Consider the following 24,812-nt stretch of genomic DNA (forward strand, 5'->3'; position numbering starts at 1 on the left):
AGGAGAGTGACTGATTAAAGAATTATGCTATTGTTTAAAATAAACTTGCTTAAAATAAAAAGAACGATATATTTTTTTCTACGAATTAGAAGAGATTCCAACCTCTAACCTGAACAATGAGATTAAGATTTATTTGTCTTGATTGCATCAACTGTTGCATTCGATACAAAACAAATTTCACATTATGTAATTTATAGAAAGAATGCATACTTAGAGAAATTATCATATTAAGAAGTCATTTCCCGATTTGGAAGGTATTAAAATATTAAATAGTAAAAAATTTAAAAATTTAATATTTATTTTTTCGACAGTTAATAAAATGATCGTATTGATGATTGTACACAGACGTAAAAGGAAGGAGGGGAAAAAAAATATGTTAAAACTGTGTTTAAAATTAATTTTAAAAATAGGAATTCATTTCATTAGAGAAAAATTTCATGGAAATAAAATTAATAAATCGAAAAACTAGTTTAACTGGATTTGAAGATTACGAAAAAATGGCTTTTGAATTATAACATAACATCTTGAATTATAACATTTGACACTGACATTGAATTTATTAAAGAACAATGTTTCAGTTAATTTTGAATTAAATATTTCGATTAACTTTGAACTGCTTAAAATATAAAAATAATTTTGAAATTTTTTTCCCTTAATGAACATTTTTTACTCAAAAAGTAACTACGTTCAAAACTTAGTCGTTTCAGAAGCAACGTTTTGAAGTGCTACGGTCTGCCCTATAGAATATTTTGAATGATATTTGCAATTCACATAACACATAACGTAAGAGACAGATAGTATACCAGTCAGTAAAGGTTATCTTGTTAAAAAAAAAATAAACTCCCCTTCAACCAGCCAAACCGAAAAAGTGCCATAGAGTTTTAAAAGCCGAGATTGAGATGGTGAAATTAAGAAAATTTATTTAGAAACCCTTAAACTATGAATTATATCAAAAGTTTAAAAGAAATGGATATAAATTAATTATTCCGGAATCCTTCATCAAAAATTTATTTTACAATTTTAGTGTATATGTTACGGCCAAAGCCCGAAATACGGCCAGTTCGCGAATTGGCCGGCCAATTCGCGAACTGGCCAAGAGATTTGGCCAAAGTCCGAAATACTTGCAATTAATGTTGTATTTTCTACTTTGGCTGGCCATTTCGCGAAGTGGCCGGGCATCCTTGGCCAAAGCCCAATGTGATAATCTATACTTATAAATACAGCTCAATGTATGTTTGTGCGCGCGCGCGCGCGTGTGTGTGTGTGTGTGTGTGTGTGTGTGTGTTTGTGTGTGTTGGCGCTCTACAGTCCAAACCGTTTGACAAACAGTTATCAAATTTGGCATATATATACCTTGGAGGTCGGAAATGTGCACCCTGGAGCGATTTTTTAAAATTTTTAATTAGAATTTTAATTAAAAATTAAGCGTAATTTCGGCGTTTTATCGTTATAACGAAAATATTACAGCAAAAATCGATTTTTGCATCAAATTAAAGCTTTTTTTAATTAAAGCTTAAAATTTAATTTATAAATTATGCTTAAGTTAAATCATGCTAAAATTTAATCTGCACGAGCACGTCAAATTAAAAAAAAATATATTTTATCAACGTGTTGCCATCACATTGATAGAAGTTTAAATTAAAAAATAAATCAACTATTATTGCAAATTTAATAAACAAAATTGTAATTTTCTGCAGGTGTCTGTATAAAATGAAAAAAAAAAAAAAATAAAATAAAATAAGATACTTTCTGAAAAGTAAAAGGAGGAAAAGTTTTCTATGAGCTTTGACAATACCTATATTATTAATTCAATAAAACAATTTAATTTAAGAGTTTAATATACTTAGGATAATCATTCTAATCAGCTACCATCAGCTAATTTGGGGCATACATTTGCTAACAAAATGGTCTAAATTAACTAAATAATTATATTTAATATAACTTTAGTCAATAAATGCTCCGATGAATCAGGAATTTTAAATTTTTACATAGGTCCTCTACCCTTTGAATCATATTTAACAAAATAATCTTGAGACACCAATATTTTTAATAAAAATTGTTGAACTCAAACCAACTAAATCAATCACTAAAACTGACTGATTTATGAAATTTCAATATCACACTTCTATAAAAACTGGCGATTTTAGACCACTTCACCGACTCTCTCAATGAAGATACGCTAATCCTCTGCAGGGTTTCTATACAGTGATTGGCCTGTGATTATAAAAATGATGCATAAAAACTTCATAAATCGGTCAGATTTCACTGCTGAACGACTCTGATTTCAATTTTCATATTTAAAAAAAGATATGATTAGCTTTAATATAAAAAGCTTTTATATTGATTGCAGTTTAACATTTCCTCTTTAGTTTAAAGTAGAAATTTTATGGATACTGACAGAACATTAGGGAAAGTAGTACAATGAAACAGAACTGTTTAAGGCCTACATAAAAGTATGACTGAATCACATAACTACCAAAATATGAAGCTCAAAAATATTTTGCAGAAAAAGCTACTAAGAGAGCAATTTACATTAATTGAAAATTTTAGCGATCATTAATACTGGTGAACCGGCTGGTCGCCAAAGGCGGCTAGTGGTAAATAAATATAATGACATTCATGTATAAAATATAAATAAGGACATGTTGTAGGTGAAATTCGACAGATGGCGCCAACAAAGAAATGTCTTTAAATGATATTAATAACAAAACTATTTGTCCTTCATATTTGTTTTAATTAGCCCTTATTTTTGTTTTTTGCCTTTGCAAAAAATTTCATATTTTTTGAAGCGACATTTCGGGAGACAATGTGGTCTGGGATCTTTAACATTAGGTCCATGGAGCAGAAAAAGACTAAGGATCACCTTTAAAGGTAATTGAAAACTGAATACTCAATTTGCCTTTGTATTCATACATGATACGCAACGCCTTTGCTCAAGATATAATTATTTCATTTTGAAGGGCGCAAATCTAATCTTCACGCTATCACGTTGTTAAAGTATACACGTTCACTAAATAATTTCTATTATGGCTTTAATATGAGAACAGAATAACACGAGATCATATTTTTATATATTACAAGCTTATTTTTAACTCAGAGGTGTCACTTATATTTGAACTCGTTTCTGAAACAGTTGCACTTAAAAAAAAAACAGTACACAGAAGTACTCATTTTTAAATACTTCATTTTTAACAGGGTGTAAAACAATGTGCTCTTGATTCCTTTCTTTCTACTTTGGCCGATCGTCCCCAGCCATTTCGCGAATTGGCCGGCCAAAGCCCGAAATCAAGAAAAGATCGGACATTGGCCGGTAAGTTTACAGCAACGTTGGCCAGATCGCGAATTGGCCGGCCAATTCACGATCTGGCCGATTTCGGGTTTTGGCCGTAACATATATAATTTTTACGTAGAATAAAATCCGAGGGACTGTTTTGTACTTTACTTTCTCAAAAACTTGTACAATACAAGAATTTTGTTTTCATATTGATATAAACTTGTAATATTGTTTCCAGCGTATTTAGTTCCATAATAAGGTAGAACGTGTTATAAATGCTTATAATAGTAACTGAAGACAGAACAGACCGATGACTTCCGACTTAGGTAAATTTAAGGAGACAAAAATGAAGATTTTCGAATATACAAAAAATATGACGATACCTCTACCGAGAGGAGATGCGGATCCTTCCACAAAATAGATTCGACTCCTAGTCCTAGAGAATATAAAAAAGCGAATGAGAGTAAAGCCAAAAGTTGCATAAATTCTCATTTTGAAGTGTTGATCTGAAACGAATTTTCTCTGATAGATTTGTGTTGATATGGTGTTGTCTTTGTGTATGTTTCTTCTGTGTTTTTCTGCTGTTAAACAAAGCATTGTTATATGTTTTTGAGCATGCTGAACTTTTCACAGTGTACACCTGGCGAATTTTTCGTACAATATTTGCATTGGAATAAAGAAAAAAAAAAGAAACTGAGTTTTCTTTAGAGTATTTAGATTGAAAATTTAATAAAGATCAATAGCTTCAAAATAACATGCTAGATTTCATTTTTCTGGCTTCTTCTTGGCGTATACACGAATAAATAGATATACACATGGATGGATAGATTTAGTACAAAAAAAAAAAAAACTGACACACATCTGAAGTTTTTGTTATAAAAACCATATAACAATTTATATTCTTTTAATGCTTGTGTTTTTTTATTATTGGGAGAAACAAGAAGATGAACTTTTTTTTGATGGGCTTCATCCAAAAATTTGAAGCAAATTTACATTGGCGGTGGAAAGACCACGTACCAAGTTTCATTCGTATAGCTCTATCTGTTTCTCAATTATTGCGTTTTTGGATATTGTAGCGATTTGAGATGAGCGAGGATAGAACCTGGGACCTTGTGGTTCGCAGTCCAGTAACATGACCATGATACCAAAACAATTGGTCGGGTAGCAGAGCTGTTAACTGGCTTATATGCTATTCACCACAATATAATTGTATAAATGTTTTTTTTTTTCGTACTTAGGGAACTATCCCAAGCAGCAAAAGATCGTTGGCCAACCATTGGCCAAGTATCGCCTCACGGAACGAGCGAGATTGGGGCGAGATCGGAGGCGATCTCGCCCCGACATTGGTCATGTCCCCCGGCGGTACGCCGCGCGATGGTCGCCCCGACTTGTTTTCGACGAATTTGCCGATCCTTTGGCGACTTGTTATTATCACGGGCGACGTTATACCAAGCATTTCGCGACCTGTTTTATCAATGGGCGACCCAATACCAATCATTTCCCCATGTGTTTTAACAATCGGCGACCCAATACCAATCATTTCCCCATGTGTTTTAACAATCGGCGACCCAATACCAATCATTTCCCCATGTGTTTTAACAATCGGCGACCCAATACCAATCATTTCCCCATGTGTTTTAACAATCGGCGACCCAATACCAATCATTTCCCCATGTATTTTAGCAATGGGCGATCCAATACCAATCATTTCCCCATGTATTTTAGCAATGGGCAACCAAATGCCAATCAATAGGCAATTTATTTCTGAACACTTGCTGGTGTCAAATTGAAATATTAGTTTAATGGTTATTCAATTTTCTCAAACTCTAGAAACTAGTGTCATAATATTTAAAACTATCATACTTAAAAAATTTTGTCAAAAGACTGAAAATACGAGATATTTTGAATAGTTTACTTTTCTTTTTTACCTATTAATAGTAGTGTTTGTTATTTATTTTGATAAATTTAAAATTCCATAAAATACTTGTTTTCGATAAAAATTCATGGAAAATGTCATTCTAACAATTCTTCCAACTTTTTTTTAACTATTATTATAGCATAGATTTTACCACAATCTTACCCTATAAAATGTTTAAATGACATTTTTTTACTGCTCTTTAAAAAAAATAAACAAATGTTAAAATTATCTGAAATAATTTTAAATTTGATCACCTCAACATCTATCTACATATAAGATTTATTTCCTTCATTGATATTTCCTATTTATTTTCATTGTTTAATGCATGGGAAGAAATGTTAACATAATCATAGTTTCAATTATATAATTAATCAGTATGATTTTACCTGATATTAGAAATTTAAAAGTAGATGTATTATATATATTGCCTATATCATCTGTTTTTAAAAGCTATTTTATAAAAATTCGAAACAGAAAAATATATAATTCTTATTAAAAAAATTTTTTTTTTTTTTTTTACTATACACACTTTTATATTGCTTAATGTGAGCAATAAACAAATAATTCCTAAAGAATAATGAATAAAACACAAATTCCTATTTTAACACCCTAAAATTTAATGCATTGGTTAAAAATAGTTTAAAACACTAAATTATATAATTCCTATTATATGTTTCTTCAATAGAAAATATTTTACAAGCACAAATTAATAAGTTACTTCAAATTTCTAATATTTTCATAATTTATGTTTAGTGAGGTTTAGATTCGTAGCAAAATAACAAAATTTGATCAATGTTAAACCCCGAATATTTCACAAATATGTTTCATAAAAATTCCATATACAAAAATGTAACGCTTCTTTCAATTTTACTGATTCTATTTACTATTGATTTTACAAAATTACTTGATGAAAAAATTTTATACCTCATTATAAATTTTAGTGTTAGCTAATGTCCAATAGATAACATTTTACAAGCACAAAATAATAATTTACTTCAAATTTCTAATATTTTTTTTATTATCTATGATTAGTTTGGTTTTATGGCACAATGCAGCACTTCTTTCAATTCTACAAATTTCCTTATATTTACTATTAACATGCAAAGTTTCTTCAAGTTGTAGAAATTTTACACATTATAAATGTTAGTGTCGGTTGATGTCCAGCATACAACATTTTACAAGCACAAATTAATAATTTACTTCAAATTTCTAATATTTTCTTGATCTATATTTAGTTGTTTGGTTTTGTAGCACAAGAACCAAATTTAATTAAGGATTAACACTGAATATTTCACAAAAATTCCATACCCAAACATGGAACACTTCTTCCCATTATAGGAAATTTTATTTACTATTAATTTACAGAGTTACTTCATATTGCATTAATTTTAAACCTCATTATAAATGTTAGTGTTAGCTAATATTCAATAAACAACAATTTACAAGCACAAACTTACTTCTTATTTAATAACTTACTTCAAATTTCTAATATTTTCATAATTTATGTTTAGTGAGGTTTAGATTTGTGGCAAAATAACCAAATTTGATCTATGATTAACTCTGCATATTTGAAAAATATGTTTCACAAAAATTCCATGCACAAAAATACAACACTTCGTTCACTTATGCGAAATCTTATTTATTATTAACTTACAAAGTTACTTTATGGTGTAGAAATTTTATACCTCATTACAAATGTTAGTGTTAGCTAATGTCCAATTGATAACATTTTAAAAGCACAAATTAACAATTTACTTCAAATTTCTAATTTTTTTAAAAATCTATGATTAGTTTGGTTTTGTTTAATGGCACAAGAACCAAATTTGATCTATGATTAACTCTGAATATTTCACAAAAACTCCATACCTAAAAATGTAAACACTACTTTCAATTATACAAAATTTCTTTAGACAAATATTTTTTTAATTATTATTTTCCCCTCTTTATTTTTAGGAGAAAAGAAAAACAACTATGCAAAACAATTTATTTACAAATACCTTCATTAAATAATATTTTAGAAATACAAAGTAAAATAATAATTTACTTGAAATTTTTTACTGAATTTTCTGTAATGACTTATACATTCAAGCAAAATCCTGAAACTATGACTTATAATTTAGAAGAATAAATAATATTGACACAAAGTAATTTATAAAAAATTTATTTAAACTTTATTTATTATGTAATACTTGAAGAGTTTGAAATTTCTAAAAATCCACACACATTTATATAAATATTATATATATGTATAACTGAATCTTCAGCTACATATAAAAAATTATACATTTCATTTTTCCTTTTTGCTGAACCTAGAAAACAATTATAATGGTAATTGAGATTTCGCTTCATTTAAAAGTACAAATAAAACATTTGTTGACAATTGGAGATGAGTAATTAACAAGCAAAAGAGCTTCTTTTTGCTGATTTGATGAACCTAAAAAACATATTCCTTAATTAGAATAATGATTGAGCTTTCACTTCTTTTAAAAGTACAAATAAAATATTTGTTGACAATTGGAGATATGTAATTAAGGAGTAAAATAGATATATAGAACTTCATAAGCTTGATAATGTTTTCAATCTGATAATGAACTATATAGGCAAATATTATAATAATGTTTAGGACAATAGAGAAAAATAATATAAACTAATGGGTGTAAAATTTATGTTACTATTTTATGAAAGGTGAAATAATTATAAACTATTCACATAAGAGTATTCAAATATAACTACATAATTGCAAGTTTTAAAGATTTTTTTTTTTTTTTTTTGAAATTTACAATAAATATATTCTGCTAATCTATTTTTTTAGCCTTATGTCGAAATAAAAATAATAACACAAATGTTATTGCAAAATCAAAACATAAGAACGCAATTTAATATTTTTTAAAAAACTTTTTTCATTAGAAATTGTTGTTAACAAAAGGAAAGGCATTGTAAATGAAATGGAAAAATATCTGCAATAATTTAAAAACAGACACACACAAAAAAAGATAGGAAATAAAATCACTTGAAAAGAATACAAACAAGAAAAGAAATGATAATGGTCGCTTACGCCTAACGCTAATAATATCACGTGCAACTCCATGTTTCAGGTAAGCAACGAATTCGAACGGCTTCAACAAAAATAATCTTTTTTATTCACTATTTAGAATAAATAATATATTATTTACAAATATATAATAATAAAAACTTTACACTTACCAAGTTTCTTGAAATGACAGTATGCGTTGCTGGTTGAATTTCAAAATCCAATACACGCCAGGTGATTCATGGGAAATTTCTAAAATATGTTCGCATAGCGCCACCTAGGAAAAGCAACTTTCCCGACATCGAGGCGACTATGGGCCGATTGCTTTGAGCCGGTCTTTTTCACTATGTCGCCGTAGGAGTTCGCCCCGATGAAAAAGCGATCTTCAGAGGCGACAGAAAAAAATATGGTCAAAATCCGATGTCGCGCCAATGCAAAGGTGACATTGGCAAAATACGGGCGGCGTATATCAGATGGCTGCGATGCTTGGCCAATCGTTTAGCGACTTCTCTTGCTGCTTGGGATAAAACATGAAGATTCATTAAAAACTCGATAACAAAATAAATGACTCTCTCTTTCTTTTTTATTCCACATTATCAAAGAAAATGCAAATTTTAAAAAATAACTCTTGCAATGAATTAAATGAATGCATTTCCTCATTCATGAATTGATAATGAATAAAATCCCAAGAATGGGGAATTCATTGAAAAGTAACAAATGAAATGAAAAGTAAAAAGCAACCAATATAAAGAAAGATTATAATCAAATTAGTAGGTACGAAATGGAAACGAAATTAGTGCTCTCTGAATAGAATCAATTTTCTTTTCGGAAAAAAAAATATAAAAAGAAAATAAATTTCTATATTAGTGTACTATAAAGTCGATTTTTCTAGTTTTGAGATTTAAAATAAATCTCAAAACAGGAGAACCAGTCTTCCAACTCCAACCATCGACTCGATTTCGATTATTTTTATTTTATATGAAAGCTTATTATTCTATTACTTATCATATTGTTACGAATCTGTGATGCGGTTTCCCAGCAGAGTTGGTTCCGTAGGAGGTCTCAGAGCTTGGCGCCCATTTGGTGACTTGGCACGAATTTGGCGACTTTGGCGCCAAAATAGTTATACCCGAAACATCGAATTTTCCCGATCCGTCTAGTGTTAACCAAGATACACCTTGAACGTTCCTGATTGGTTGAGAGGCTTCTAGCCCCGCCTCCTGAGACTTATAAAAGGAGGCAGCGGCAGCTGCCAGAGTAGTCGTAGTCGGAAGCGACAGAGAAGAGTAGTCGGAATCGACAGTGAAGAACTGGTCTTCCAGGGATTAGCAGAGCAGCGACGGAGTCAAGCTAGTGCTGAACTAAGCTGTGCGCTACTGTCTGCAGTAGAGTCTTATTGTGTGCTGTATGCTGCTGTGTATGCTGTTGTATGCTGCAGGTCTCGGTTGAAGATAATCGTCTTCTGTGCTGTATATAGTTGTCGTCTGTGTGCTGTCCTGTGTGTCTTCTTGTAAATAAAGGTCGTTATTTTATTTTCAACTGCCGCCTGCTGACTGAGCGTTCTCCACACCATATAACTCCCACTATCCAAACGAACCCCGGGAAATTTCGTAACAATATGAAGAAAGAGATAAACTTCATTTCTAAATTCGGGAACTGTTGCGTGCTATGATGGTCTTCAAATAGTCTTTCATAACGGATGCACTAAGTTTTCCAAGATTAAAAATAAGTTTCACTATTCAAATCAGGGGGAGTGGTCTACCCAAAACTTCCTAGCATACTCTAATAAACTCGTCATGCCAAAGAAAGCTTTACATGGCATTGGTGCATAATAGTTACGAAATATGAACTTTTAGTTTGAACTTCGCATTTTTACTGAGTCCATCGTGTCAGCCTTGGCGAGCTTTTTGGTGATTAATCCCTGGAATGCGTTAATAGTATCCAAAAATCGAATTTGTATATCAGATAGGTTTTTTTTCCTCAACCAACTGCAACAAAAATTTGACCTAAATTGCACTTGTAATCAAAAAATCCCATACCAAATTTGATTTATTTAAGCCATTGAATTTTTGAATTATCGTGTTTACATGTTTCTGAAAATACAGACTGACAGACAGTCAACCCATCATTGGATTTGGCATAAAATTTGAGGAGTGTCTGCACTATAGATCTTAAATTCGTTTACCGAATTTGATTGACCCCGGGGGAAATCTTATCCTCGAAATGAGGATGAGATGCTTCCGGTATGGTGGTTGGATCTCTCCACCCCGGAGGGTACACAAAAAGGTGGGAGGATTTGGCTCCTCCCATCGATGACGGGATGTACTTCCTTCGGGAAGGGTTGTACCGTGGCCGGTGATGGCCCTTAGGACTCAACCAAATTTCCCGTCAGTATTGCTGTTGCGGCGGTTCGGTCATTCAATATTTTTATCCGTGTGCTTTCGGGCGGGGCGGAGTGTCAGAAGTATGACTTGGTGAATTTTATTCATCTGGTTGTTTTCTTTTAGTAGTTATTGTGTTAATTTATATTGGAATAGAAGGACAGACGGACTTCCTCTGAAGAGATTTATAAGACCGTATACCAAATTTCAATCGTCTTGCTCAAAGCGCTTATAAGTTATCTTTATCACAGACAGACAAACGGACATTTTCCAAAAATGTGTTCTTCGAACTACTCAGGGAAGTTTAAAATGTGGAGATTCGTTAAAATCTGGAGTTCGAATTTTTTGACGTTTTTCATACGAGCGAATAAAAAGACTATAAAAAATCAAATATGGAAAATAAAAACTTTTTAGTGCGAAAATATCCAATCTTCCACGACTAATGGCATTCAACTGGATAATTTAGAAACTCTTGAAAACACTCGGATTTGTTAAATCCCTAAGAGACACATATAAAAAAATTATTATTGAAATCCATAACGTCAACTCTTTAAAAGGATTGAAAAAAAAAAATTCCAAAATCTCAACGTTAAAGCTATTTAACCTTTCTGAAAAAAAAAAAAAAAAAAAAAAAAAATTAGAAGGAAACAACTGGAAACCCTGTAACGAGTCTTGACTTATGTCGCACTAAATTACGTAACACCAGTTATCACTAATTAATCCATATCTCTACTTCTAATAACGCAACATTTTCTTCTTACTTTTTTCCCCTAACAAATTCTATTTGTTACAATTCTCAAAGGAATCATTCAACTTTAGAAGCAACAAAAAGGAAATGAGATTATAGACTCACCCCCAGACTCTTTCTGTACATGTCCAATAAATGTTAACCCCAATGCAATATAGATCACATCATTTGACGCTTAGTATCCAAAACACAGTTGCTTTGTCACAAAATAAATCTTTTACAGGATATCAGCGTCACTTAGCTGTGCTCTAACCACACTTGTTCCGTCGTTACAACGTCGCATCAACTCGATGGGAACGAATTCGAGAGTTTAAAATGAAAACTCGGAGGATTTCATTTTGAGACTTTCTTCTGGAAAAAGAAAAAGTTAGAAGCGGGATCAACCCTCTTGGGCTCATTGCTATTCAAGGTTTGTCGGTAGCGGCATTTAAATTTGTGGGATCAGTGAGATGTAGAACTGATTTTGAAGTGGAAGGGAATTGCGAAAAGCACAAAAGAAACTATTTTCTTTCTCGTGTATGTAGTGTAGAGAAAGTAAAGTAATCGTCAAAAAATTAGAATTCGGGATTTTGACGAATCTTTACGTTTGAGAGCTCCCTGAGTTCCCATTTCTAAAAAACGTTCGTCTGTCTGTCTGTGACAAAAACAGCTCAAGAACGCTTTTAGCTAGACGGTTGAAATTTGGTATACGGTATTTACACCAAATTTTCAGATTTCTTTCAAATTTTTAATAAAATCTGTTCAGAGGAAGTCTGTCTGTCTTGCTGTTTGAATATAGGTTAAAACGATAAATACAAAAGGAAGAGAGCTAGATAGACAAAATTTGGTACACAGATTTAACATCTATAGTATACAGACCTATTAAACTTTAAGCCAATTCCATCTATGGGTTGACTGTCTGTCAGTTTGTACTTTCAGAAACATGTAAACTCAATTATTAAAAAAATACAATTATTTAAATATATCAAATTTGGCATGGGATTTTGTGACTACAAGTGTCATTTTGTGTCAAATTTTTGTTTCAATCGATTGCGAAAAATGTATCTAAAGCACTCATTTGATTTTTAAAAACTATTAACGTATGCTAGGGGTTAATCGCCAAATAACTCGCCAAAGATGACACGACAAATTCATTAAAATTATTAAATTCGAGCCAAAGGTTAGTATTTTGTAACTATTGTACGCCAATGATATGCAAGGCTTTCACTTGGATAACACTTTCATTAGAGAATATGCGAAAAAGTTTTAGGCAGATAACTCCCGCTTGTTTCTAAAAATTTTCTTAGTACGAAAGTTCCTGGAAATAAATTGTTTATTCAAATCGTAGTTTGATTGTATTTCATTTTGTAATATTGAGATGATTTTTTTGGATTATTTCCATTTTAAGGGGTTTAAATCATAAAAATATGAGAATTCATTGAAATTTTGCAAAAAATATAAGAAGAATAAAAAATTGACAGAATTCTTGTTGCTCAATTAATATATATATATATATATATATATATATATATATATATATATATATATATTTATTTATTTATTTATTTATTCTATTTGAGAACAGAAGTACCACACTAAATTATTTGAATATTTAAGAATTATTTTATTTTTATTATATTAAGAATAATTTAAATTCTTTTTAGACCACGCAGTGTTTATAAGATAATTTTTTCTTAAAATTCTTTGCCATTTTCACTTGGGAATTCAAATTACATATTGCATAAAGGCATATTTTGATAAATATTTTTATAAATACGTAAAAGTTAAATATTTTGACTAAAATCCAAAGGATCCAGAAATGCACAAAACATTCACTCCCGGAAATTGAAAAACGCAATGAATGCTACAATGAATGATTTTGAATGATTGATACAATACAATGAATGATTTTGTGACTACAAGTGCAGTTTTAAGGGTCAAATTTTTGTTTCAATCGGTTGGGAAAAGCGCCTCTAAAACATAAATTTGATTTTAGGATACTATTAACCGCATGCCAGGAGTTAATCGCCAAATAACTCGCCAAGGATGACACGGTAAATTCAGTAAAAATGCGAAATTGGCGCTAAATGTTAATATTTCGTAACTAAAGGCCGGGATAGCCTAGTTGGTAGGGCATTGGATTCGCGTCCCTTGGGTTACGAGTTTGAACCCCGCCGGCCGAAGACTCTCCGTGTGTGTGGTGGCTGACTCACATATAAATCTGTATTGGTCACAAAGTCCTCCATATCGGGAGTAATATCACTGGGGGTACAGGAGCAGGGGTGATCGTTCTCTGCCTCAGATCTAAATTACGATCTGTGAATGAAATGCATGAATGAAGTCCGCCCCGTGAAAAGGATTGTAACGCGTGTGTAGATAAATCGTACTCTTGGCCCTAGATGGCGCTACTGAGAAACAAGAGACTCACATTTGGCTTAAAATCACTGACTTCTGAAATCGGTGGATTTGTCTATGACAAGTGTCATTAACAACATTTCGTAACTATTGTACTGCATTGCTATGCAAGGCCTTCTGTGGAATAAGACCTTTATTAGAGTGTGTTTGAGAAAATTTTGGCAAGTCCACTTCCTCTGGTTTTTAGTATTGAAGCTATGATGAAAAGGGAACAATGACATGAAAAAGTATTCTACCGATTGTGACAATTGTCTGATTTTTGAATATACACATAAACATATGAGAGCGCATGTGCAATAAAATCTGTCAGTGAAAATATCGTAATAGTCAAGCAAATTCTCATAAAAGAAGTTATGTATATCTAAATGCTAAGTCTGTAAGTTTTATAATGAATGGATATGAATTACAGACGCCGAGCGGAAGCAAAAGTTGATTGATATTATTTCTCATATTTTGATTGGTTTGTTCCCAACGCGTTGCTGCCGCAGAAGAAATAACTTTGGAAATTTCATTTGAAACAGCTATCTATCTTGTTTAATTAGGAATGATAGAAAGAATGATATTCATTTTCTTGTCGACAATGAATGCGTTCATTGAAATTGAATGATATATAAGGGAGAAGTATACATAATATTTATTCTATTGTTTGACTTTATTTTTCAAGTTCATTAGGGTTGACAGTATTTTTTTATTTTTCCGTCTTCAGCAAAAACAAATACATTTCTTGGCTGTCCGACTCGTGAGCATACAACATACAGCTGACCACTTGAAAAATATATATTTTCTAAATTCAATCCGTATATTTGGAGTGATTGACCTTTCGCCTTGTTGATGGTCATCGAGAATGCAAGTCGAATGGGGAACTGCAGTCGTTTGGAATCAAAAGGCATGTCGGTGGGAATAATGGGAATGTGTAGAATGAACACATCGACTTTCCATCGACTACTCCAATCGATTTTCCGTTAAGAATAGTTACATCGCTTCTTGCCGTATATTGTTCTTTTGATTCTGATGCGCGTGATCGGTTAACATAAAAACGTTGTCTTTCGATTTTTGCCTCATATTGATTTTGAAATTCGGAAACACGTAAATTGGCAATTCGTAAACAATCTGCTTCACTTCTCGCTCGTTTATTTGAGAAGCTCGAATGGGCTTATTTCTATGTACTGAGATCTATTTACAGATGAATGCTTCGGAAGAATATTTTTTGCCGAAGCAATTAACACGATATACGTTTGTATAACTGAAATATCGTTTGTCGATTCATAGAATAAATAGAAAAATTGCTGTTTGCACTGGAAAATTTCCATTATATATAACTTACCTTGATCGGTATCGATAATAATAATTCTATTTTGTATGTGTGAGATAAATTCTGAATAATATGTGAGGTTCTTCGTGGCCAAAATATTGTGCCCGTTTTGAATGACAATATTGTGTGTAAATGACTATTCATTAACGAAAAAAAAAAAAAAAAAAAAAAAAAAACCAGCTCTTGCATTAAATATTTTGGATTTTATTTTATTTACATTCATTGCCAATGACAATAATTTCATTTTATTTGATATATGTGCTATTAACTCCTAATGATATGTCCTCTTTGCCGTTTACTGTTTGTCTATTGTCAATTTAAAAATAATGTTGAATTATAGAAATGTATGAAACGAGTTGTTCGTAAATTTTATTGTGCTCAAAATAAATGCTAATAATTCTGCTATGCCTATAACCTTCGCCCAAGCGCAAGCAATAATTTGGCAAAGCTTTATCACAATCGGATGGATGGTATGGTAGAGCATAAAATATGAACAAACAAAAATTCATTTTTATATATTAGATGATTCATTGCAAATAATATTTCCAGAAATTGGAGACAGTCTTTTCAAAAACTCGACCGTCTATCTCTGTCGATGCTTCATGTGAATAGAAAAAAAACGCAGCTATAGGAATATATGAATCTGGATCATTGATTCATTATTAAAGTTGTAGATATATATCAAATTTTGGACTAAACACATCAAAAGATTGATTGTCTGGAGGTGTGTCTATCCGTGTGTATGCGAACTCTATAACCGAAAAAACTTAACTAGCTAAATGCATAGATTTTAGAGTAGTGCTGTGGTAATTTTTGATTTATTGAAAATAATCGATTTTTCGATGCCATTTTTCGAAAAATATCGATCTATCGCAATCATAAACATGAATAATAGTTCAAAACGAATCGCGATACAATAAATTGATATTCACAATTAATTCACGCTTTCAATTTCGCTTTGGTAATCGGGTAGTGTTTATTTTTGTTGCTCTTCATTCTTTTTCACCTACATATATACATTTTGCTAATATTTCTGTAAATACTGTCATGTTCTAATATATGAAAATACTTGTTTTAAGCATGTCATTTTGGAATAAACTGTTTTTTGTTCCCTAACTGAATGATACCTAACTGATATGGAAAAAATAATTGTGGTTATCTGAAGGTTGCTGACTGTCCTTTGTATAATCGCTAAACATCCATCTTCAGAAATAAAAACAAAAAGGATTAATTCAGATTGAAACCACAATTTTATTCGCAGCTCGCATTTTGTACTTAAGCATACTCACATAAAAAAAAAGAAATTTCATTATTTTTGCATGCTTACTAGAAAACTACCCGTTTTCTTAAGCTTCAAACTATAGCTTGCAGAGCATCTTAAATTCTTAAAACTAAAATAATACTACAAACGTTTTAGAATTCCATCGGTTTGTTTATTCTTTCAACTTAACAGCATATCTTACAGGCATTGCCAGATTCCAAAAGGTTTACAATGGATCATCAGCTATTATACAAAAAAAAAAAAAACGAAATAATATTAATAAAATATGTTTATCAAAGAAAAAAATCGTTTGCTTTTACTATTTAATAATATTTCAGCAGAAATAAAAATAGTAGCAGTTATAAAATGTCTGAAAAGGAATCGTCTGCTAAATGTCAATTAACAGATTTAGATTATGATATTTACCGAACAATTATACTTCCGCTCTCGTCTGACGCTCACGATAAATCGGGATACAATAAATCGATATTCACTATCAATTTATGTTTTCGATTTCGTTTTGGTTACTGGTTAGTGTTTAGTCTCTAAATATTTAATACTATTAAAATAAGAAAAAAAAATTGCAATTCATATACAAAATTAATTTTTCAAGACATCAGATTTTGAATTCATGTTTTGTTAAAACTACTTAATTTTACTTGTTAAGGGCATTATTATATCGTTTTCCATTTTTTTTGTTGATGTGAAATAAATAATTGAAAATATAAATTACATATTTTCTTTATCTCTTGAAAATAACGAAGTTTTTCTCTTTCAAAATTATATAATTTTAAAAGCACGTAGTTCAGAACGTAAGAATAACTTTTGGAATTTAATAGACGAAGTAAAATATCCTAATTTAAAAAAAAAAGTTGCAGATTTTTTAACATCGGTCTTTGGCTCTACCTGCTTGTGTGAATCTGCATTTTCAACGATTAATATAATTAAGACAATATATCGTCCCTTTCTCACAGACGACCACTTAGAATTTAGTGCAAGATTAGCAGTTAGTAATTATATATCGAGATATTCTAGATTGGAGGACATATGAAACTAAGTCTTCTACTAACTATAACAACGAGAACTAACTTTAGAGGAAAATGATTCCTTTTTAATGTATTTTGAATTGTTTGATATTAAATGCATCCTTTGATATTATTATACTTGTATCTTACTATTATTGTTATGGTTGCAGTTATTTTAGTAAGTACATAGTACGTATTTATTATTTAGTTATAATAAATACTGTAGACTTTTTTTTAGCTCAAAATATCTACGCCACTTGGTGGATAGCAACACCTTGAAAAAATAAGAAGTGCCCTTGAAATGTCTGTTGACCCCTGCTTTAAATGCAATCCAATCGCGTGCGCGTTTCAGGACGAAATCCGGGATAAACAAACACCTTAAACGTTATAAAACAGTGAAAGTGAAGTTATTCCCCATTTGCCGCCTCTACAAAAACCAGAAACAGTTCAAGGTCGACAGGGTTCGCTCTCTAAATTGCGTAGGCGAAGCGCGTGTAGTTGGTTTATTCCATATATGGAGCGAAGCGTTTTCGAAAAATATACCAACTGGAACTGTGTGCTGGTCACTTTTCTGCTGAAGATCGGACAGCAAAGTTGGGTTTTTGTAAGTAGCTTATCTGTTTCTGATTTTTTTTTTTTTTTTTTTTTACCTTTCTGTGTGTTTAGAAATTTTAATTAAAAAAATAATTTATTTATAGCTTTAAAACTTTTGTTAAAATCCCTATATATCCATAAATTTTAGTATTTCCGTCAATTAAAAATTTTAATTGAAAAAGGCTCATAATTATCCACTTCAATAAATAATATTTTTGAGTTATACCACTATTGACAATGAGTTTAGCAATTTTAATTAAAAAATAAGGAATTAGAAGCTTTAAAATTTTTATTTAAATGCATATATGTCCATCCATTTTAGTATTTTCATCTGTTTAAAATTTTAAAAATTGGAAAATACTCATAATTATCCGTTTTATTAAAGAATACTTTTGAGTTATACCATTATTCATATGCTAGCCAACTAGCTATTCTGAAACATTACCTTTCTTTCTTTTTGATGGAAAGAAATACTCATAGGATTCAGATGAGAGAGAATTTCCTAAAACCATAAAACTGTTTCGAATCAAGTTTTAATTCTAATGTTTTTATATCCAACCATTTTAAAATGTAATTTTGAAACATGACAATATGCAACTTCTTGTAAAATCCTAGATGGGCCCACCTCTTGGCGACTTATTTGAAATCTCGCCAAGTTGACTACTAATTGAATATTTGTTATTATTATTATTTTTCAATTAAAAAAAGGCACTTGAAGGCCAGAAATGATAATAAATAAAATAAAATAAATATAATAAATTAAATAGATAAATAATAATAAAATAAAATAATAAATAAATAAAATAATAAATAAATAATAAATTAGTAAATAATAATAAAAATAAAATAAATATAAAAATAAAATAAAATAAGCAAAATAATAAAATAAGTAAATAAATAAGTTAATAAAATAAGTAAAATAAAAATAAATAAAAGAAAATCCGTCGCCATATTGGCGACGTTATCACCATTCGTTTGGCGAGAATTCAAAAAGACGCCAAGAGGTGGGCCGTGCTAGGATCCACCCCAACTTCTTTCTGCATTTTTCATATTTTAGCTGATTTTGCAATGTTTAATAACGAATAATTATGCATTGTAATTTTTGTCTATGCAATCCAGCTTCCAATCAGAACAATGTTGATCTTTGTCTTCGAATGTTTAATTAAAAAGGTTCCCATATGTCCATTTCTTTAAAAGATTTTTTCAAACTCAAACATTATTCATGTGCTGTCTTACTTTAAGATTCTTTGACAAATATTATTTTTCCTGTTAGATAGAAAAAGATTTAAGTGTTCTATATGAATTCTTAATTGAATCAAAACTACAAAGCATTCCCAAAATTACAGACTTCATAGAAAAGAAAATGAATCAATGAAAGGGTTCAATCTATTGGTTCGTTCTTAAGAAATGGTAGCGGCTGGTTGATTAAAGCAATTGAATTTGTAGATTTGCATACAGGTAATTATAGAGAAATAAGAGGCGAATGCAATCATAAAAAAAAGCTTTGTTAAACATCAGATGTAATGATGACATGTGTTTCGTTTACTGCATTTTAGCGAAATTATATCCCGTTAAAACTAATGCAAATAGAGCAGAAAAATATATAAAATTTCTAAAGTATTTAAAAATTTGAAATTTGATTTTTCTGATTAAATTTTTCAAAAATAAAAGAATTAGACTAAAAGTCAGTGTGTTTGACTTAGTTTAGTTATATTAACATCTCGTTTTAAACCAACACTAGGGCTATTTTGGGATGGAACTCAAAATTTTGAAACGAGGTCAGATGACGAGGATGACACCTGAGCTAGCAACCCCATTCCAAATGTTCCACACCATACCAGCGGGAGAACGTTTGACCCCGACGGATTTAACGTGCACCAGACCCGGGTACATGATAGCTCTACGGTGGAATCGGGTCTCGAACCTAAAATCCTCAGGTTCCGAAGCCGAGACCTTGTCATCAGATTACCGCGGCCGTCACATTGGACGGAAATTTATATAGATTTTAACAATAAAAATAAAGAAAAGAAGCAAATAACGAATTTCAAAAATCGTGTTTTATGAAAATGAATTACATTTAGTTACATGTAGGACGGACAATTATATTAATATAAAGGAAATGAACATTAAACAGATTTCGTCAAATACGTCGCAGGATTAATTCACATGTTAATATCGCAGTCATTGCATGGCAATATTCATCGTTTCGTCAGCTGCATTCATTGTCTCACAGTTCTCGTCCAGATCTACGTCTCGTCTTTCGTTCAGAGACCCGTCTGATCTCTCATGTCTTGACTTTCGTTCAGACCCGTCTGATCTGTAGTCCGTCTAACAAGCATCGACTCTGTTGGCCAGCAGATGGCACTAGGGATGACGAATATTTTCAGAGCGGTTATTACGTAACCAATATCAAAAAGTCACAAATACCAGTGATCAATACTTTTCAAAGAGGGGTGTGATTCAAATCCTTCATACGATCTTACTGATGATATTTCGATTACAAGTTTTGGATCACGATAGAAACTACAATCGATACGATATCACTGAAATTTGCCGGAGCGGTGACGATACGATCTGTCTAATGGAAGCTCTCGAAAGAAATCTGTGATTGGATGAAAAGTGAATGGACTGGTTATTGGAATTATCGTATCGTATCATTGAATTGCATATCACTGAAATTTATCGCAGCGGTAATACTTTTCAAAGAGGGGTGTGATTCAAATCCTTCATACGATCTTACTGATGATATTTCGATTACAAGTTTTGGATCACGATAGAAACTAACAATCGATACGATATCACTGAAATTTGCCGGAGCGGTGACGATACGATCTGTCCAATGGAAGCTCTCGAAAGAAATCTGTGATTGGATGAAAAGTGAATGGACCGGTTATTGGAATTATCGTATGGTATCATTGAATTGAATATCACTGAAATTTATCGCAGCGGTGATTTCACCGGAAAGTGCGAGGCTTCACTGGAAAGTGCGAAGTCACCGATATTCGTATTTGATGATGCACTATTCCATACAGATCATTTTTTATTGCTAATGACATGATTGACTTTGATTACATGTACTCTGTTGACTGCTGGCGCCATCTATTGGTAGAATATAGGACTAAAGTAAACATTTTAAAGAAATGACATATATTTTTAACTCATCTTTTCCAGAAAATGGTTCACTCTAATAAATAAATTAAATAAATAGTTTTGAGAAAAAAAATAAAATTTAAGAAGTAAGCTGAAACAGATAAATTAATTCAATCACACGTTAATTAAATTAGTAAATTAAGTATTAATTGCAATTATAAAAGTTTATATTTAATAATAAGTAATAATTTTTAATTAATAATATGATTGAAATAACAGATATTTGGAACGCATATTTAAAAATAACAATAGCAATATTATTTGTTATTCAAAAAATCGTGGATTATGCATCTCTAGATGGCACTCGTCATCAGGCGTTCATCACTACATTCGGCGATCCTGACGCCTTTTTCGTCCTCGAAAGTTAAATCAAAGTAGAAAAATCTGAATAAACCAATAGACATTTTTTTTTTTAGCCTGAAGACCATGCTTTTATGAAATCAGCTGCTGTGGAAGTTGTATTTGTTCCGTCATGACATCCATCTTTTTCCACGTCATAGCGATCCTTAGGTTTAACCTTGACAATCCGATACGGTCCATGAAACTTTGGTCTTAGTTTGAGTCCAGTTCCAAACTGAGTCCGTTGTATGGCCACTTATTCACCAAGTTTGTAGATGCGCGCCACTTTTCTTCGTTTGTTGAAACTTTTGCGATTCTCTTCTTGCATCTTCAAAATGTTTTCCCTTGCTTCTCTCATATTATTTCGATCTTCCATCATTGCTTTTGTGTATTCTTCTTCCAATATTTCCTTTAAATGTAAATCAGTTGTATCTTTTAATTTTACTCCAGTTAAAAGCTCAAACGGGGTAACCTTTGTACTCCTCGAAACAGTACTATTGATTATTTTCTGCACTGATGCAACATGTTTATACCATTTGGTAGGGTCTGTTATCGAGAGTTTTGATAAAATGGGTATTAAAATTTTATGCATTATTTCAATTTGCCCATTTCCACGAAGAATTCCAGTGCTAATTTTGAAATGTTCAATATTTTCATCCTGACAGTATGTTTCAAATTCTTTTGAGGTAAAAGCTGAACCCCTGTCTGTTATTATTCTCGTCGGATTTCCAAAAGTAGATTGTTGAAGCTTAAGTTTAGTTATTGCATCCTGAGTAGATGTTGATTTAACCGGATACAACCAGACAAATTTTGTAAAAGCGTCGACTATTGAAAAAATATGCTGATAGTTCTTATTTGTAGAAGGCATACGGCCAATGAAATCGATGTGATATGTACTTAAAGGCAAATTTTCTTTTGGGATGGGGTTAAGGAAACCTTCACCTTTCCCACGTTTCTTATTACAAAGAATACACTCCACGCAATTGGCAACCACACTTTCTATTTCCGACCTCAACTTTGGTATGTAAAATTGTTGCTTTAAAATTTCGTCCGTCTTAGCCACAGCGTAATGTCCAATATTGTGAATTTCTCGAATAATTTCTCTTTGTAATGCTTCTGGGACTATGAGCAATTCTCTACCATTATCGTTTTTGTATAAAACTCCATTTCTCTGAATGTGTTCACCGTCTTCTTGCTCATCTATCAAAGCTTTTAATTTCTTAAGGAATTCGTCCTGATTTTGAGCATTGGCTATTTTAGTGGTCACTTCACTATATGAACGAGTAACAACAAGTACTGCGTTTCGATTAAGAGAATCTACGTGTGCCATTTGTTTTCCTGATCTGTGAACAATTTGGTAATCAAATTCCTCTAACTGTAAAGCCCATCTTGTATCTTTTGGTGTAGGATCTTTCTTACTCATAGTTTGTTGAAAAGTGGAACAACCAGTCACAATTTTAAACTTAGAACCCAGTAAATAATGTCTAAATTTTTTCAACGCTTCGATTACAGCCAAAATATCTAACTCATAGTTACTATATTTTTCTAAACAATTTATCCATTCCTCAAAAAAGTTATTCAGTTCAAAACCGAAATCCCGCCATGAAGAAGAAGAATCTCGTTTGTGAGTAAAGATCTTCTGGCTGAGTTGTTCGGAAGTTAATTGAAATCTTTTAAGCAACAGTTTTTTTTATGTAATCATAGTTATTAACTGATGGATCGGGTTCACGAGCAATGGTAATAACCAGAGTAAATAAGAAATCCAGTTTTCTTTTGCAATGTTAGCCCTACTTATTTGTTTCTAAAATAACGAAAGGTAAACACTGATGTCTCCGCTGTTATCATAATTCTTTAGCAATTTTAATATATCAGTTTTAGGCATATCTGATACAGTTAAAGTATTTTCTCTACTTTTTAACTCAAGTTCTAACTTTTTCAAAGTATATTCAAGCTCATTCTTTTCGGCTTCGGCTTTTTCAGCATCTAACCTTTCGCGCTCCTGAGTGATAGTTAAAAGTAAGTTTTTTACGAACTCTTCGTCATAGTCTTTCGACTCTGTTATCATTGTAACTAACTGTCGCACTTTGGTATCCTGTGATGCCGTTAGTTCTAATTCGTCTACTAAAGTTAGTAGGTCGCTCTTTCGTGCTTGTGTAAGAAATGCCATACTTGAGAATAAATCAAAATTGTACTCACAATTTCTTCAACGTCGATCGACACTGCGTCAATCCATAAGGAGTTGGTATCCAAAAGGTTTATTGTAGCACGTCAAATTTCACTCCTGTTTGACTCTTCTTTCGTCTATGTACCGATCTTCATTAAAATCCGGGCCGAACCCCCATATTTGTAGGACTCAGGAATCACTACTATTTTAGAATCACGCACATTTAATTACATTTAGGACGGACAATTACATTAATATAAAGGAAATGAACATTAAACAGATTTCGTCGAATTCACAGGATTTCGCAGGATTAATTCACATGTTAATATCTCAGTCATTGCATGGCAATATTCGTCGTTTCGTCAGCTGCATTCATCGTCTCACAGCTCTCGTCCAAATCTACGTCGCGTTTATCGTTCAGAGACCCGTCTGATCTCCCACGTCGCGTCTTTCGTCCAGACCCGCTTGATCTGTACTCCGTCTAACAAGCATCAACACCTGTTGGCCAGCAGATGGCGCTCATCATCAGGCGTTCGTCATTACATAAATTTGTAAGATTGTGAAATAAGAATTTTTTTTCACTTAAAAAAATATTTCAATGTGCTATGTATTGTTTTTATAAGACAAAATGTATATGTATTATGCAGTAAATGTATTTTTATATTTTTTGGAAGTTTTTTCCTATATAATTTTTAGTATAAATAAAGGAGTGGACCATTAGACCTGCGGAATATCTTTAGGTAAATTTCATATGATTGATAGAAATTTTCCTGATGATGTTTTGCAGGCACACTGAAGCTTCTCGTGCCGAACACATTCCATGCAGATATTGACCATTCACCAGAAGCACAAACAATGATTCTATCTTCAAGTGCTTCGCATCTCTCATGCCTTGAATACTTCCATATTATATCTGCCACATTTTAGCACAGGATTAGGTAAGATGAAAATACTACTTTATTAAAAACATGATAACATTTCTATTTCCATTGACCATTTCCACTTCTCATTCTGATTATGAGATTATTTCCTCTCACTGGAGTTACATTTTTACAAGTATTTAGAAAATGGTATTCCATTTAAGATGAATTCTACTTTTTTGTAAGCTTCCAAAGAATTCCATGCCATTTGAGCTGTATCTTACTATTTTATAAGCTCGTGAAGAATTGTATTCCATTTGAGAATATTTTTAATTCATATGCTTATGACGATTCAAATTCC

The sequence above is a fragment of the Argiope bruennichi genome, chromosome 6 (assembly GCF_947563725.1).
Source record: "Argiope bruennichi chromosome 6, qqArgBrue1.1, whole genome shotgun sequence".
In the NCBI taxonomy this organism is placed as follows: domain Eukaryota; kingdom Metazoa; phylum Arthropoda; class Arachnida; order Araneae; family Araneidae; genus Argiope; species Argiope bruennichi.